At 43.3% G+C, this 17,677-nt stretch overlaps 1 long non-coding RNA gene across 8 annotated transcripts in view; it reads right to left on the reverse strand.

The window, feature by feature from the left end:
• The window catches only part of LOC133056470 (uncharacterized), a 91,243-nt gene that overhangs the window by 6,198 nt on the left and 67,368 nt on the right, over positions 1–17,677 (reverse strand). For 4 of the 8 annotated variants that reach the window (XR_009692826.1, XR_009692821.1, XR_009692824.1 and 1 more), the window contains 2 exons: positions 12,229–15,400; positions 2,166–2,375 (listed from right to left, as the gene is read on the reverse strand). The exons of 1 other annotated variant lie outside the window; for it this stretch is intronic. This is a non-coding gene — a long non-coding RNA (uncharacterized LOC133056470). The remainder of the gene's footprint in view (positions 1–2,165; positions 2,376–12,228; positions 15,401–17,677) is intronic. 3 more of the 8 variants (XR_009692820.1, XR_009692822.1, XR_009692823.1) reach the window with 3 other exon arrangements.

Here is a 17,677-nt window from a genome sequence, read left to right on the forward strand (position 1 = left end):
AATGCTTTCTGTTATTTATCTTATTTATTTATTTTAAGCCTCTTTCCCAACCTCTGTGGTTCAGCTCTGCTTATTTTAGGAAGCCATTAATATATTCAGTATCAATTACCACTTGCACACAGCTCTGTGTGGGTGAGTTGCAGAGCTGAGAAATTCGTTAAGACAATGAGTTCTGGTTTTTTAAGTTTACTTTTATCACTTTCTCGTTTCAGCTGGCTACCTGGCGGGGGCGGGGGGCGGGGGGGGGGGGAGGGCAGTGAGAAAAGCTAAAAGACACCTGATGCCACTTTTAACTTTCGGCTTGAGTCATACAGATTGGATTTAACTTTAATGAAAATAGAGGAAATAAACTCTGAATGTATGTGTTCGTCCAAATGTATAGGTCTTAGCTAAGAAGCCTGAGTTATTTTTAAAAATTCATAAAGAATGCACTTTTCATGCTTGCTGTTTGACATCTCAGGTATCATTTAGCCTAAAACACCCAGGCAAACAAAATGATGTACTGTTAGATTCTTGGCTGAATTTTTTTTAAACTCCACTCAACCTCCCCTCCCAGTGTCTACCTCTCCCTGGTCAGTCCCCTGTTTTCCCCTCATCTTTACAAAGACACCCTCAACCGCTTCAGCATGGTAATGAGCTGGCCCCCTGCCTGCCTCGTAACCTTATTTTCTTTCATCACAGAGGCTGTGTCTCAAAGTCCTGTTTGTGATTAACTAACCTTGGTGGTTAGGATAACAAAAGGTGAAACAGTTCAAGCAGCAAGTAGGAAATTTCCCTTACAGATGGGTTCTTTCCCTTTGGTGGAAAAACCAGAAGCTACTAGATGGCATATACGACTCATTATGGGATCAGTAAGCCAGCATGGAATTGCATCATGTTTGCTTTGCATCTTTCCTCACTTCTTTTCTCTTTTTTTCCAAATTGTCACCTCCTGTAGGCTTTTACCTCCTAAATAAAGTGTCAGCACTTTAGTCCTTGTCCCAGTTTCTGTTTTCTGGAGGAACCTGGCTAAGTAAGTAGGACCAAGGAAAGGAATCTTTTATTAAGGTCCATTAAGGCCTCTAGGTGCTTAGGAGGAAGGCAGTAAGATTGTTGTTATGGTTGAGTCACTAAGTCACATCCGACTCTCTGGGACCCCACTGGACTGTAGCCCACCAGGCTCCTCTGTCCACGGCATTCTCCAGGCAAGAATACTGGAGTGGGCTGCCATTTCCTTCTCCAGGGGATCTTCCTGATGCAGGGCTCGAACCCACATTTTTTGTGTCTTCTGCATTGGCAGGTGGGTTCTTTACCACGGAGCCCCCTGGGAAGCTCTTGTAAGACTGTAGAAAACACCAAAAGGGAAGATCCTAAACACATATTTTCCTAACTTAACATTTCCGTTGAAGCCTTCCTCCACAGCTGGAGGAAAAAAGGGAATGTGGCCTACTCAAATGTCACCGTGACACAGAGGTGGTTAAGGCCCAAGGAATTAATTCAGTACTTAAGGGCAGAAACTTCATAAAGCTTTCCTTCCTATAAGCTACAGTCTAGTTTTTCTTCCACCCATCCTCTATAGAGCACCTGCTATGTGCCAGGAATAGCAGTGGAGAGACAGATAGTGATTCTGGTCCTCACGAAACTCACTTTCAGCAGGGAAGACAGAAAGGACACATACAAGTGAAGAGTGCAGGATTAAAGGGGAGAATTTTTTAGGGGCTTTTGGTGTCAAGAAACAAATGGTCTCCTATTACCACAAGCATATGAATGGAAATGAGGAACGCAGAAATCTCAAAAGGCTGCCTCATGAGAACGCAGATAAAAGCACACAATTCAGCTTCCCTGCATGTGTGGAAACTGGATCTTGTTGGGTTTCTGAATGCCTAGATTGTAGGCAGGAACTGTAAGGCCCTTCAGATCCAGTGCAGTGATCCCAGCTCTATTATTTCACGAATAAGTTACCATAACAAACAGACCCTGGGACTTCCCTGGTGGTCCAGTGGCTAAGACTCCACGTTCCCAATGCAGGGGGTCTAGGTTCAATCCCTGGTTGGGGAACTAGATCCCACATGCTGCAACTAAGACTTTGCATAGCCACAACTAGAGATCCCACGTGCTGCAACTAAGACCCAGTGCAGCCAAATAAATAAATATAAATAAATAAACATTAAAGCAAACAAACAGACCTGAAAATAGAGAGGGCTAATCAAGTTAGACATTTCCTTCTTTCTCACGCTCTTGTCCACGGGTAGGAGTTGGTCCAAGATTAGGCGGCTCTGCTCCAGGAAGCTGAAAGGGGACCCAGGTTCCTTCTGTGTTGTTGCCCTGCTGTGCCGGATGGGGACTGTATCTACACGGTGCGAGCTGGATCTCCAGCACGGCATCAGCATTTGACCCTGTGGGAAGCACGGAAGGGGAGGAACTGGGTGGGCAAGCTGCTGAAGCGGCCTATTCACTTCCAGTCCATTCTGCTGACAAGAACTAGTCACCTGACCACTTCCAGTGCAAGGGAGGCAAAGAAACCATCTCTAGCTGGGCTAAAACCCCTGGGTTTGGGGGTGGATACTATTACTAAAAGGAAGAAAGGGAGAATAGAAATTGGATAAGATTGCCAGAAGTAGAGCATAATAATCCCAGTTAACTTTGAATTTCTGATAAACAACTGTTTTTAGTGTAAGTATGTCCCGTTTGGGCATAGTTATTGTTTATCTGAAAATTATTTGTTGGGTATCTGCAATTCAAAGCTGGCCGTGTGTCCTGTATTTTGTCTGTCGACGCTAACAGTGAGACATAAGGACTGTTGTCACTTTGTCACTGGTGTGGTCTTTTCGCATCAGTTACAAGTGAGCCATCAAGGCAACTCAGGTTCAAGGGGAGGGATTAGAACATCTCTTGATGAGGGAGTGACAAGGTTACATTGCAAAAGAGTATGTGGCAGATACGATCGTAGCCATCTTCGGAAAACACAATTCACCTTACATGTTTTATATCATTTGAGCAAATCAAATGTCACCCCTCTTAAACATTAGTTTCATCTTTCGCTTGCACCAAGTCTCTTAAAAGTCATCTGACCCACCCTGGGCTCTCTCCCAGGAATCTGAACTCAGAAATTGAAAGCAAGGAAGCAGAAGGAGACCAAGTGGTGGAACCAAGCGGTGTGCTCTTTCACGGCAGGGCTCTGGAGAAAAAGTTCATGAACTGCTATCGAATTCTCAAGACTCACCCTTGGATTCTTCCTTTTATAAATTTCAATTGTTCAGCTTTTCCTTTGATGCCACAAAATACCTCCAGCATCCTTTCATTAACTTCCTTTTCTTTCTCATCCAGTTTTCCTTCTTTGGTTTACACTAACCACAGGACACTTCTGTTCATTGCCATCAAAATTTTACAAGTAAGGGACTTCCCGGCTGTCCAGTGGGACACTGGAAGACTCTGCGCTTCCAATGCAGGGAGCGTAGGTTCAATCTCTGGTCAGGGAACTAAGATCCCTCCTGGGGCGCAGCGTGGCCAAAAAAAGTTTTTTAAAAGTGAGACATTGCATACAGCCAAGTTTAACCTTAAAAGAGGTAAAAGGACAGCAATTCTTTGGGCGGATGTCATTTCTTCTGAGGTGTCTATAAAAGATATCACTTTTGTCAGCAACAGGATTGAATACATCACCATGATTTATATTTTACTGTTGTTGCCGTTTAAAGGAACTACCCACTGTTTGTGTTATAAATAAATAAATGAGAGGCATAGCTATGTGGTAACAGCTATCACTTCAGCATTAGAAAAGTAGAATTTGAATACCTTTCCTCTACAGGACTGGCCAAGGAAAAACTGACCGGTGGAAACTTTATTTACTTTTCTCTCCAACCTGATAAAGGAGGGGGTGGGGGGGGGGGGAAGGCAGCGGGGAGCAAGGAAAATGGGGAGAGAATAAACAGTCCAGTCTACAAACTGAATAATCATATTGGGATATAGAAGCATCAAAAATGAGAAAACACTAAGGAGATATTTCCAGGTAAATGGTCCTGATATTCAGGGAACAGCCTCCCAGTCTTAGCTGGGAGGTTTACAAGAGGAAAAGAGAGAAACTAACAGGAGCGTTTGGGATTACAAAGACTTAGAGGAACACTTTTTGACACCTGAGAGGTATCATATAGTGCAATGAGAGAACAAGAGTGGTTGTGGATCTTTATCTCTGGGGAGTTGAGAGAAAAGAGCAAATTGCTGGTATTCATTTGGGATGGACCGGGTGAGCTGATCAGAGCCTTCAGAGTCCTGTGAATCCTCCACGGAGTTTCTTAGGGTTTTGCGCCCCTCCTCATTTCAACTCCTCTCTTCATGTGTGTCTCAGCCCAGTACCGCCTCTCTGTGACTTCCCTTCTCTGCTCTCCTCGGCCCCCTGGAGAGGAAAGCTTCTGCAAACCACTAGAATGACTTCTAATGTCTCTTGAAGTACAGGCCACAAGCTTCTGGATGCCTGGCGCCCTTCAGAAAAACTATTAAAGAATCACAACATGCTCAGAAGTGTGACCAACCTAAGAATGTCACCCAAAACGTGCTAATCATGTGGAGCAGGAGCAATCAGATTTGTGGCTGGCTCTCATGAAATGGAAACGTGACACTTCAGTGGCTGCCAGGTGGTGCTTAAATAAAACTAGGGCACTTCACCTTGAAAACTTTCAGGAGGTGCTGGGAAGCCATGTCCTGTAAAAAGCGAAATAAATGATTTAAAAAAGCCCCAGCCTCTGCGTGGGAGTGGTTTGGTCCCATGTTGAGTGATGTCATAGTCTACTGCTGTTGAGTACTTGGATTGGACGGTGGAACTGATATCATAATTTTAATTAAATTGTATTCATTTCAAATGTGTACATTGAGGTCAAAGTCACATAACAAAAATTTAAACATTTAAAGATGAACAACTCCAAGCTGGGCTTGCCAGGTGGCCCTAGTGGTAAAGAGCCCCCCTGCTAATGCAGGTTAGACATAAGAGCTGCGAGTTCGATCCCTGGGTTGGGAAGAGCCCTTGGCGGAGCCTACAGCGCCCCACTCCAGTGCTCTTGCCTGGAGAATCCCATGGACAGAGGAGCCTGGTGGGCCACAGCCCATGGGTCGCAGAGTCAGACACAGCACAGCACATGCTGTTGTGGGGCCACCTCCTCAAGTTTCAGAACATTCCATCACCCCCACCAAAGACCTCATATCCTCTAAATAAGTACTCCTCACTCTCCCCTCCCCGCCAGGCGGAGTACCAATCAATGTTCTGTTTCTATGGTTTAACCTACTCTGGACATTTCATATAAATAGAATCATACACCATGTGACCTTTTGTGTCTGGTTTCTTCTATTTAGCATAATGTTGTCAATTTCCATGTTAGACTTTATTTTATTTTATTTTTAATTATTTGACTATCCTGGGTCTATACTTGCAGCATGCGGGACCTAGTTCCCTGATCAGGGATCGAACCCCAGGCCGCCTGCATTGGGAGTACAGAGTCTTAACCACTGGACCACCAGGGAAGTGCCCCATGTTAGATTTTAAAATTGATACTTGACTCCACTATTGGAAAAACTTTTAAATATGTTTGGAATTCCTTGGGTCTATGAATCTACTTTTTCAACTCTACATTTTTGAAATCTAACCACACAGGAGTAGAGGCTTTACTGACAGTTCAGTGGTTAAGACTTCACCTTCCAAAGCTGGGGTGCAGGTTTGCTCCCTGGTGGGGGAGTGGAGATCCCACAGACCTCACAGCCAAAAAAACCAGAACATAAACAACAGAAGTAGTATTGTAACAAACTCAGCAAAGACTTTAAAAATGGTCCATATTAAAAAAATGTTTTAAAAATAAAATAAATACAGAACAATAACTTCCAATTCAAACTTATCATCCTGGGAATTTCTCGGTGGTCCAGCAGTTAGGACTGTGTGCCTTCAGTGCTGGGGCCCAGGTTCCATCCCTGGTCAGGGAATGAAGATCCCAGAAACCATAGAGTATGACCGAAAAAACAACAAATGTATCATCTCAGTTGAGGTATGCTACAAAGTAAGAAAAAATGTAAAAGATCTTATTTATCTTTAAAAAAAATATTGATTAATAATGAAATAATACATTAGAAATATTAAGTTTAATAAAATGTATTGCTAAAGTTAATTTCAACTTTTTTTATTCTTTCCATTGTGGCTACTAGAAAACTTAAAATTATGCACGTGGGGAAAAAATAATGCATGTGACTGACATTTATTTCTACTGGACAATACTGGTCTATCAAAAGATCTAATTCAAACTAGATACTAATTCAGAAAACTTTTTAACTACCTACTGTGAACATTTTTTCTTTTTTTTTCGTCCACTCCTCAAGCAGCATGAGGGATCCTGGCTCCCCAGCCAGGGATCAAACCTGTGCCCCCTGCAGTGGAAGCAGAGTCCTAACCACTGAACCTCCAGGGGAGTCCCCCACCATGAACTTTTATATATAATTTTGCTATCCTATGAAAAAGTAGGTTAGAAACAGTGTTTGCAATTTTATTGACCTTTCCTTAGACTTTAGCCTGGACCAGAATTGGTTATCAGTTAAGCTGTGGGAATTCTATGAAGGTTTCCTCCTCTGCTGCCAATTACTGATGCTCATATGAAGTCAAAATCAATGGGAAATGTCTTATGATACAATCACTAAAATATTTTAAGTGAGGAAAAATAAGGGATGCTTTCTGGCCTCCCTGCTTTTTTAAGACATACATATTGATATACACTCTCAGTTGTTTTTTTTTTTTTCACTCTCAGTTTTGAATGAACTAACAGTATGCACTTTTCTGCTATTGAGAACAGAAAATAAGCACTTATTTATGTATATTCACTCATCAACATATCGAGTGGACACTATGTGCACTGTGTTTGCTGCTGCATGTTTAGGAACTAAAAACCAAACAAGGTGCCTGTCCTTGAATGAAGTTTACATTCCAGTGAAAAAAGACAGAAACCAATGAATGAGATAAGCACCAATTCCGACATGTTCTGTGGGAAAAAAATGAATATCAATGTATCAATATAATGACTTAATAAAGAGTAACTTTATCAAATGGCGGGGAGTGTGTGTGTGTGTGTGTGTGTGTGTATACTGTGTCTAATTTAGGTAACTGGGCAATCTCTCTGAGAGGACAATTACATTTGAGGAAAAAGGAGTCAGCCACACAAATAGCCGTGGGAAGAGCAGTCCCGGCAGAAGGCACACTCTGGGAAAGAGTTTGGTGTGTTTGAGGAACAGAAAGGAAGTCATATGATGAGGATGTGGTGAGCAAAAGGGAAAAGAAGAGGAGACAGGACTGGCAAGCAGGAGCCAGTAAGTCATGTTAAGAAATCTACATTTTATTTTATGGGTAATGGGGAGCCTTTGGTGGTTTTAGACCACAAAAGTAACAGATGCTTTTTTTTTTTTCATACAGATGATCCAGCGGTAGCATCAGTGGACAGCTGACCCTGTCCTATAATTGCCAGAAAGAAGAACTGATAGGTTTGGGTAGATGTCCTCCAGTATTCAGTAGTATTTTAGTTAATATTGCTATACACCAAGACACCTTGAATGTATACTATTTGCACCAAGGGCCCAAGGACCACCTCCCCTGCCCCCCACCACTAGGAGATAATTCATCAAAAGTTGTGTCCAACTCTTTTCAACCCCATGGACTGTAGCCCCCCAGGCTCCTCTGTCCATGAAGATTTTCCAGGCAAGAATACTGGAGTGGGGCCTGCCCTCCTTCAGGGATCTTTCTAACCCAGGGATCAAACCCAGGTCTCCTGCATTGCAGGCAGATTCTTTGCCCACTGAGCCACCTGGGAAGCCCAAAAGGAAAGACAAGATCAGTCAAACAAGTCAAACTCAAAACAAGGCATAGGGACTTCCCCGGTGGTCCAGTGGTTAGGAATCCACCTTCCGATGCAGGGGATACAGGTTCAATAAATAGCAGATGAGGGTATGGTGAGCTATATTGGGTTGGGTTCCCCACGAAGCTCATTCTAGACAAGGATTCAAGGGCAGGTAGTTTATTTGGGAGACGATTCCAGGAAGCACAGTAGGGAGGATGGAAAGGGAGACACAGAAAGGAAGAGATCCAATAAGGGGCATGTGGCAAGTGAGTCACTGCTATGGGCAACTGGAGCTCAGCATCCTTGGAGTGGGGGCACTGGGAGGCTGCAGAGAACAAGCCGCATGTTATCTCCATGGAAGGAGAGGAAGCTGGGATATTCATCTACCAACTCCATCCATCACTGGGTGGGGCCGTTTCTAGAGACAGAAACTCCTTGCGACTCCCGGGCCATACTGCTTGCTGGCCAGGTGTCCTTCCAAGCCAGAACAAAGCCCTCATTCAGAGAGTCACAGGTGTAGCAATGAGCCTCCTTTTGTGTACAGAGATTAGGACTGAGGGACTCTGGGCAGGACCCTAGCAGCATCTAGCATAGAGGAAGTTATCACATAGTCTCATTTCTGGCCCCATTTGCAGTCCTCCTTCTTGTTTTTCTTTCTCTCCCTTCTCTCCCACTTACAATTTATGCAATCTGGCTGTGTTTTTGTTTTTTTTTTTTCATTTATTTTTATTAGTTGGAGGCTAATCACTTTACAATACCACAGTGGGTCTTGTCATACATTGACATGAATCAGCCATGGATTTCTGGCTGTGTTTTATGTATCCTTGTAAGCTGCCTTAAATCTTTTTTTGGAACACAGCAGCGCATAAATAAATAAACACTAGCAAGGTTTAACATTTTCCCTTTATTTATTGACCATTTTCCCCTTCTGTGAACTTTTTGGACCAGGGCCTCTTTTACCTGCTTCTAGCATTGTGCAGGGCACATTGAAGGCATTTGATTATTGTTCTGTCGAGCATCACAAAGTTATGCAGTGGGTTTATAAACTGACTCTGTGACCAGAAACAGAGGCACAGGACTCTCTGGTCCCTTCTTTCTTGAACCCAGAGCTTAAAATATTGCCTGCACATAGCAGATGCTCAGCCAGTGTTTGTTAAATGAAAGAATGGGACTTGGATCACCTATATCCATAAGGGTTCCCATGGATCACCATTTAGAAATCCATCAGCATACTGGAATTGTGTGTTTTCTAAGGGCAAAATTGCCCTTATCATGTGGATGCACTTATTTTCATGAGTGTAAAAAGCTGGGAGGCAGGAACTAAAGATAGATCTGGAGATGGTGTTTTAAAGTGTATATCCAGCAGGCTCTGTGCATCTCAGAACACCCAATGGTAACTCAAATGCAGCCTGTTTGTGAACCCAATCTTTGCTTGTAGGCGTCCTGGCAAATTGTTCTCATAACACTCCTATTGAGAAACTGGGTTCCCCAGGAAACTCAGATGCTAGAAACTGAGTGACTGCTTTATATCTCATGAATCAGAAATTGTTGGACCTCCCTGATGGAGTCCAGTGGCTAAGACTCCACGTTCCCAACATAGGGGACCCAGGTTCGATCCCTGGTCAGGGAACTAGATCCCATATGCTGCAACTGAAGATCCCGCATGCTGCAACTAAGATTCAGCACAGAGAAAGGAAGGAAGGGAAGAAAGAAACAGGAAAGAAAGAAGTTGTTGTTTAAGTGGCAGGTTATAGGCATGTAGGTATCTGGATTGGGTTTTTTTTGAGCTATCACATCTCCCCTCCTTTTTTATTTTTGGCTGTGACATTTCCCTAGTAGTTTTAATAAAACACTAGGTAGAAATTAAAGTGTAGCCTCTGAAAGACAATTTTTTTTTTCCACTTAACAGATCAGCATTACCCATAAGTAGGTTACTTCTAGGAAGCTCCATTTTCATATAGATCTTAGCAAAGGAGGAGAGAGAAATAGTTTGGCACTTCTTTTATTTATGGGTGTTTAAATTAAGATATAATTGGAATAACATAAAGTTCATACTTTTTTTTTATAAGTAAGAAGTGGATTTATTTAGAGAGAAACACACTCCAAGGACAGAGTACAGGCCATTACAGAGGGCAAGTCTGGCAGCCAAGTTCACCCTTTTTAAAGTGAATGAACCAATGAGTGCGTGTTTAGTCGCATCAGTCATGTCTGACTCTTTGTGACCCCATGGACTGTAGCCCGCCAGGCTCCTCTGTCCATGGGATTCTCCAGGCAAGAATACTGGAGTTGGTTGCCATGCTCTCCTCCAGGAGTTCTTCCCAACCAGGGGATAGTACTTGCATCTGCCTGCAACTCTGCACTGCAGGCAGTGGTTTTTAGTATATTCACTATGTTATGCAACTATCACCACTATCTAATTCCAGAACTGTTCCTTTGCCCCCAAAGACTCCAATACCATTAGCAGTCATTTCCTATTCCCCGCTCTTCCCAGCTTCTGGCAACCACTCATCTCTGTGGATTTGTCTATTTTAGACATATCATATAAATGGAATCATATGATATGTCACCTTTCCAATCTGGCTTCTTTCGATTACCAGAAATGATCTTAAGTTTCACTATGTTGTGCTATGTATCAATACTTCCTTTTTCATGGCTGAAGAATATTCCATTGGTGTATGGATACACTATACTTCGTTTATCCATTCATCCATGGACAGACACTCGGCCATTTCTACTTTTTGGCTATTGTGAATAAGGTTGCAGTGAACACCTACATACAAGTAATCTGTTCAAGTCCTCACTTTCCATTTCTTTGGGTACTTACCTAGGATTGGAATTTCTAGGTCATATGAGAATCACCTGTTCTCCAAAATGATTACACTCATTTTACATTCCCATCAGCAATGTATGAGAATTCTAATTTCTCCACATTCTCACTACTACTTGTTATTCTGTGTGTGTGTTTAAACCATCGCCATCCTGGGACTTCCCTGGTGGTCCAATGGCTAAGACTCTGCGCTCCCAATGGAGGGGACCTGGGTTCAGTCCCTGGTCAGGGAACTAGCTCCCATATGCTGCAACTAAGAGTTCACATGCCACAATGAAAGACTGAAGATCTGCATGCCATAACTAAGACCCGGCGCAATCAAATAAATAAATATTAAAAAATAATAAAGTGGCTCAGATGGTAAAGAATCCGCCTGCAATGCAGCAGACCTTGGTTTGATCCCTGGGTTGGGAAGATCCCCTGGAGAAGGAAATGGCAACCTATTCCAATATTCTGGCCTAGAGAATCCCCATGGACAGAGGAGCCTGGCGGGCTACAGTCCATGGGGTCGCAAAGAGTTGGACATGACTGAGTGACTTTTACTTTCACTTTCATCGCCATCCTAATGACTATGAAGTGGTATCTTGTGGGTTACCTCTATTATTATTTTTTTAATTTAAATTTCCCCCTGTTCTGTCTGAGCCCTGATATACCTGTCCTGGAGCAAACATCGATCTTCCCCCCTGCCCCCACCATCTTTCTTCTTTCACATACTTTTACTTTGAGAACAGTTTTAGGTTTACAGAAGATTGAGCAGATAGTACAAAGAGTTGCTGGGCTTCCTAGGTGGTACTAGTGTAAAGAACCTGCCTGCCAATGTAGTAAACATAGGAGATGTGGGTTCAGTCCCTGGGTTGGGAAGATCCCCTGGAGGAGGAGATGGCAACCCACTCTAATACCCTTGCCTGGGGAATTCCGTGGACAGAGGAGCCTGGTAGGCTACGGTTCATGGGGTCACAAAGAGTCGTACACGACTGTAGTAACTTGGCACGCAGGCAGGCCTGTTGCCATATACCTCTTCTCCCTTCTGCTCACAATTTCCCCTCTTAGTGACATCATACATTAGTGTGATATATTTGTTATAATTGCTGAGCCAATATTGATTCAGGGTTATTTTTAATTTATATTGATACATAATTATTAACTAAAGCCCTTAGTTTATACTCCAGTCTTTCTTTGTGCTATACAGTGGTATGGCTTTTAACAAACATGTAATGTTATATGTCTGTTATTATAGTATCACAGAGTATTTTCACTGCCCTGAAGATCCTCTATGCTTTACTTATTCACCCTTCACTCCCACCTCCAAAGTGCTGAAAACCATTGATCTCTTCCTGTTTCTTTTTACTAGAATCCTTTTTACTTTTGAGTATAGTCTTTTCCAGAATGTCGTATAGTTGGAATGATACAGAGTTTGAACTTTTCAAACTGGCTGCTTTCATTTGTTTCTTCACCTTTTGAAGAATTTCAGATTGGGGGCAGTTTTAAACAAAGGTGCTATAGGCAATTCTCTGATTGAGTAATGACATGGAGAAGCCAGTGCCACTGAATGGATTGTTTATTACTTACCTTCCTGAGAAAAGGGGACACACCACGCCACTCAGGGCCACAGGGGAGGGGTCAGGTCTTGATCAGGAGGCAGAAGCAGGAATAATTGGAAAGCCTAAGCCACAGCCTTTACTAGAGTTTCTGCAGAAAACGAGAGACAGCGTACACCATTTAGGATGGGCTCCTTTGCGTAATTCCAGAGGACTCTAGGGCATAGGAGCTGTCTTCGGTTGTCTGGTACCTGATTCCGGGGTGATTAGGAGGTAGCAACTATTGGCTTGGTGTGTGAGTTAGATAAGCAGGTGGGTTGGATATGACACTGAGTCAGATGGCCTTTGCATGACTAGACATGTTCCAGCAAGCAATCCACCTCCTCTAAGGGATTAGCTAACCCTATAAATGCAGTCTCTCCTCTAATCTGCAAGGTCCCCCAAGATGTCACAACCTCATAAGATATAGAAAATTAAAAAACAAACAAACAAACATGATTAGGGACTTCCCTGGTGGTCCAGTGGGTAAGACTCCGAGTTCCCAATGCAGGGGGCCCAGGTTTGATCCCTGGTCAGGGAACCTGATCCCATGTGCTACAACTAAGAGTTTACTTGCTGCAACTAAAGATTTCACATGCTGCAAATGAAGACTCCGCCTGCCGAAACTAAAAGAACCCGGAGGCCAAAACAAACACTGAAGATCCTGAGTGTGGTGACTAAGACATGAAACAGCCAAATAAATAAATAAATAAATAAAATTTTTTAAGGTATTAAAAAAATTATTAATACACTGAGTTTCCCTAGAGGAATGGCTTTGGGACTGGTTCTCTGCAAGCAGATACTTACAGGGTTTTTATTAGGGATTAGCCCCTCTGGAAGGCAAGGAAAAGTCTGGCTGCAGTACCAGCTTGACCAAGTCTTGGCCAACCCAGGGTGAAGGTGTGGAGTGAGGACTGCCCATCAGAGTGCCCCGCATCTGGAGGAGACGGGCACCCTTCACAGCCTTGCCTTGGTTGCTCAGCAGTGCAGGCTGCTCTGGAAAGGGTGTGACCTTGAGCAAGGCAGCTCTGCTCCTAAGACAGACCCTGAAGGAGCTTGGGGGCCATCTGCTGACCCCACTCCCTGCGAGTGAACAGCAAGCCCTTCCTTAAAGGGGGAATGTCGGGTGGCACATCTCTGTGACAAGCTCGGGTATTCTATTGCAGTTGGCCTCAGCAATTGCTGGCTTGAGGACACACTCTTTTTTTCCTTTCCATATACAGTGTTTGTTTGTTTTTTTTTTTGAGGATATACTCTTATTGGCTACCTTTCTTCCCCTGCCTCACTTCCCCACTCTCCTTCACCTCCTTAATCAACTACTTGCACCAAAATCCTTGTCTTAGAGTCTGCTTTTGGGGGAACTGAAACCAAAACACATCCAATTCACCATTAGAATGATGTTCCTTGGGGCAGGTCTGGCAGTTTCCAGTTCTGTAAATGTACTTGGGGCTTCCCAGGTGGCGCTAGTGGTAGAGAACCCGCCTGCCAAAGCCGGAGACATGAGACCTGGGTTCAATCCCTGGGTTGGGAAGATCCCCTGGAGGCGAGCATGGCAACCCACTCCAGTATTCTTGTCTGGAGAATCCCATGGACAGATAAGCCTAGCAGCCTACAGTCCATAGGGTCGCAAAGAGTCAGACACGACTGAAGCATACACATCTTGCATTACATATACGTAGGGTGATTCTAGTCCTGATTTGTTCAACACAATTCCCGTTTAATATGTTGTCCTGATGTTCCATTCCATTGATGCCCCTTTTTCTCCTAAAACTATCCTGGTTTGGGGACTTCTCTGGTGGTCCGGTCACTAAGACTCCATGCTTCCGGTGCAGGGGGCCTGGGTTCCATCCCTGTCAGGGAACTAGATCCCACATGCTGCAGCTAATCCACTAAAGATCCCTCATGCTGCAATGAAGATTGAAGATGTCATGTGCTGCAACTAAGACTGGGGACAGCCAAATAAATAAATATTTAAAAACAAAACCATCCTGTTTTGTACAATACATCTTATGATTCAACCTACGACGCTTTAAAGTAAGTGATCCTTAGTAAGATCCATGGACAGGGAAGAGTGGTTTGTTTTGATCTTGTATGCCATCAACTCACAGTTTATTTTGGGTGAATCATCCAATTTTAGAGCTGGAAGCAACCTCCAGGCCTGGCTTATCCATTAACTCTCAACTTTTTTTTTCCCCCCAAACTGTTGGAATGCACATGGTTGACTATTCACATGCATAACACCCCCATGGGAATTCCGATTATGCCAGCTGCAACCCCACTCCTTTTCTCCTAGCCAGGAAAGCATACCAAATGCTGGTGAGAATTAGGTTGTTACAAGGATAATGTGTTATTTTTAAAAAGATGAATCATTCTCCTGCTTCGGTACTTTAACCACCAGCATCAAATCAGTCATGACACAGTTCGTGACTGATTGAATTTAAGAACTGCTGATCTCGTTCCAACCCCTGCATTACATAAAAAAGTCATTTAGCCACATGGTGTCTCCACTTTCTCACCTGGAAATGGGGATGCTAAAGTCTCCTTCCCTGTCTGGTTGAGTTTTGGTAGAAGGAAAATGAGATAATGGATGTGAAACCTTCAGGAGGTATAAATCCTTTGAACCAATGGGCGCCATTGTGGTTTTTATCTGTATGGGGCAAGAGGCAGCCATATCTGCTTAGAGTTTTCCAGAGCCACACTAGAATTTACAAAATAGGTGGATTTGTATCCATGTGGTTTGCACAGAACATTTATGAGTGAAAATTTTACCAGTGTTCCTGTTCATTATGTGAATTCTCTTTTATGTCTTTGCTAAGGTGTTTTAGTTAAAATTCAATGGTTGGGATTGGATACGGGTATATGTATGGCTGAATTCCTTTGCTGTCCACCTGAAACTATCACAACACTGTTAATCAGCTATATTCCAATACAAAATAAAAAGTTTAGTTAAAAAAATAAAAATCCCAAATTGGGAACTTCCCTGGTGGTGCAGTGGCCAAGCAGTTGGTACTCCCAATGCAGCGGGCCTGGGGTTCCATCCCTGGTCAGGAAACTAGAGTCCACACGCCGCAACGAAGAGCTTGCATACTGCAACTAAGAGCTCGGATGCCACAACTAAAGATCCTAAGTGCCACAATGAAGACCGAAGATCCCACGTGCTGCAACTAAGACCCGGCACAGCCAAATAAAGAAACATTAATATTAAAAAAAAAAAAACACCAAAACTGTATATAAAAATTTCCAATGGTTACAAGAGACAAAAATCCAACATGCATTAGCTTTAATAAACTGGCTCACACAATGAGACCACAGGAACGTGCTGGCCGGAGTTGGCCACAGGGACGGCCAGAACTTGAGACTGGAACATCGAAAGGATTCTCTGTGTCTCTCACCCATGCTGCTCTCTATGCTTCATTTTCTTGGAACAGCTTTTCACTGGGTGGGGGCATGGCTATCAGACGCTGGGCTCACATCTTTACCTCTTTGTGATCATAGAGAAGAGATGCCCTTGTTCCCCGCCAGCAGGCCCCCTCAGATTAGTTAGAAGAACCCAAGTGAGGCACTCTGATTGGCTCAGCCTTGGACCAATCACTGTAGTCCAGGAAATAAAGTATAGACTAAGCCAGAGGCCCACACCTCCCATCAATCACCGGAGGGCTTCTCCTGCACACAGTTGCTTCAGGGATTTGGGGGAGCTGGCAGCCATCAGATCTGTGCCTATCATTCAAGGAAAATAAAATCTTTTAATACACCGTCAAACCTTTATTCCTAACGAATCTTCTATTTCGGGGGCTATAAACAGTAAATCCTTTTCTTTTTCTTCCAAATGAAAATATTTTGAATATTGTAATGATGACTTTCCAAAGCCTACTTTCAAAATCACTCTTGAAATGGTTTGTGCCAATGTACACTCCTACTCACAGATGGTGGTGGGCATTCTTTAATCGTAAACTGTCATTGATCTATGCTGGTGGCTGTCGATTGAGGGTGATTGTGACTTCCCAGGGATGACGGCAATGTCTGGAGACAGTTTTGACTGTCACAGATGAGGGTGGTGCTACTGGCTTCTCGTGGGTAGGAGGACAGGATACTGCTAGGTACCCTGCAGCGCACAGAGAGCAGCTCCCCGCAACAAAGAATCATCTGGTTCAAAAGCTCAAGAAAGCTGGGGTGGAGAATCTCTCATCTACACATACGGATATGGTCTTTGTCTTTGTATATAAAGAAGTCTCAACAAAAGGACTTGCCTTGACAGAAAAACTTAGGCAGCGCACTCTGACGGCTGGTCTTGGCACAGGAAGGTACACTTGAAGTTGTGTCTTCCAATTTGGGAGGAGGGCGGTGAACGTGGCAGGAAAAAAGTTTTGCAAGTGCCCAGATAAACTGCTTGGAAAACTCGCCCTTCCAAGCTCTTCTGGACTCTTTTTGTTTTTTTAATTAATTTATTTTTTAATCGGAGGATAATTGCTTTACAGAATTTTGTTGTTTTCTGCCAAACCTCAACATGAATCAGTCAGAGGTATACATATATCCCCTCCCTTTTGAACCTCCCTCGATGGACGCTTTGTTTTAAAGACAGTATTTAAAACACTTTAGCAAAAAGAGGGGTAGCTCAGTATACAACTGAATGTGAGAATTACCCATGTTTAGTTTATTTCTCTTCTGATCCTTGGAAAATTATAGTCATATATTATCATTAAGGAAATTTAATGCATGAAAAAATGGAATGTAAGAAACCCCTCCCCCCCCTTACAGGGTCTGGTCTCAGTAAATTTTACAACAGGAAAAACTTATCTTTAATTTTCAGCTTCCTTATTTTTCATCTTTCTCCATGTCACTCACTGCCTCTCTCTACTGACTGACTCCAATGCATGTTACCAGCTGCTTCTTTTCAGAAGTAGTAAAATGAAGCAATTAAGAGTAGAGATTCTTGTCATTGGACTGTCTGGATTCAAAGCATGACTCTGTTAATTATTAATCGTGCAGCTTTGAGCAAATTTCTTCAGTTCAGTTCAGTTGCTCAGTTGTGTTCGACTGTCTATGATCCTATGGACTGCAGCACATCAGGTTTCCCTGTGCATCACCAACTCCCGGAGCCTGCTCAAACTCATGTCCATCGAGTCAGTGATGCCATCCAACCATCTCATCCTCTGTCGTCCCCTTCTCCTGCCTTCAATCTTTCCTAGCATCAGGGTCTTTTCCAATGAGTCAGTTCTTCGCATCAGGTGGCCAAGGGATTGGAGCTTCAGCATTAGTGCTTTCAAAGAATATTCAGGACTGATTTCCTTTAGGATGGACTGGTTGGATCTCCTTGCAGTCCAAGGGACTCTCAAGACTCTTCTCCAACACCACAGTTCAAAACCATCAATTCTTTGGCACTCAGCTTTCTTTATAGTCCAACTCTCACATCCATACATGACTATTGGAAAAACCATAGGTTT

This window comes from Dama dama, chromosome 5, assembly GCF_033118175.1.
Source record: "Dama dama isolate Ldn47 chromosome 5, ASM3311817v1, whole genome shotgun sequence".
NCBI lineage: Eukaryota > Metazoa > Chordata > Mammalia > Artiodactyla > Cervidae > Dama > Dama dama.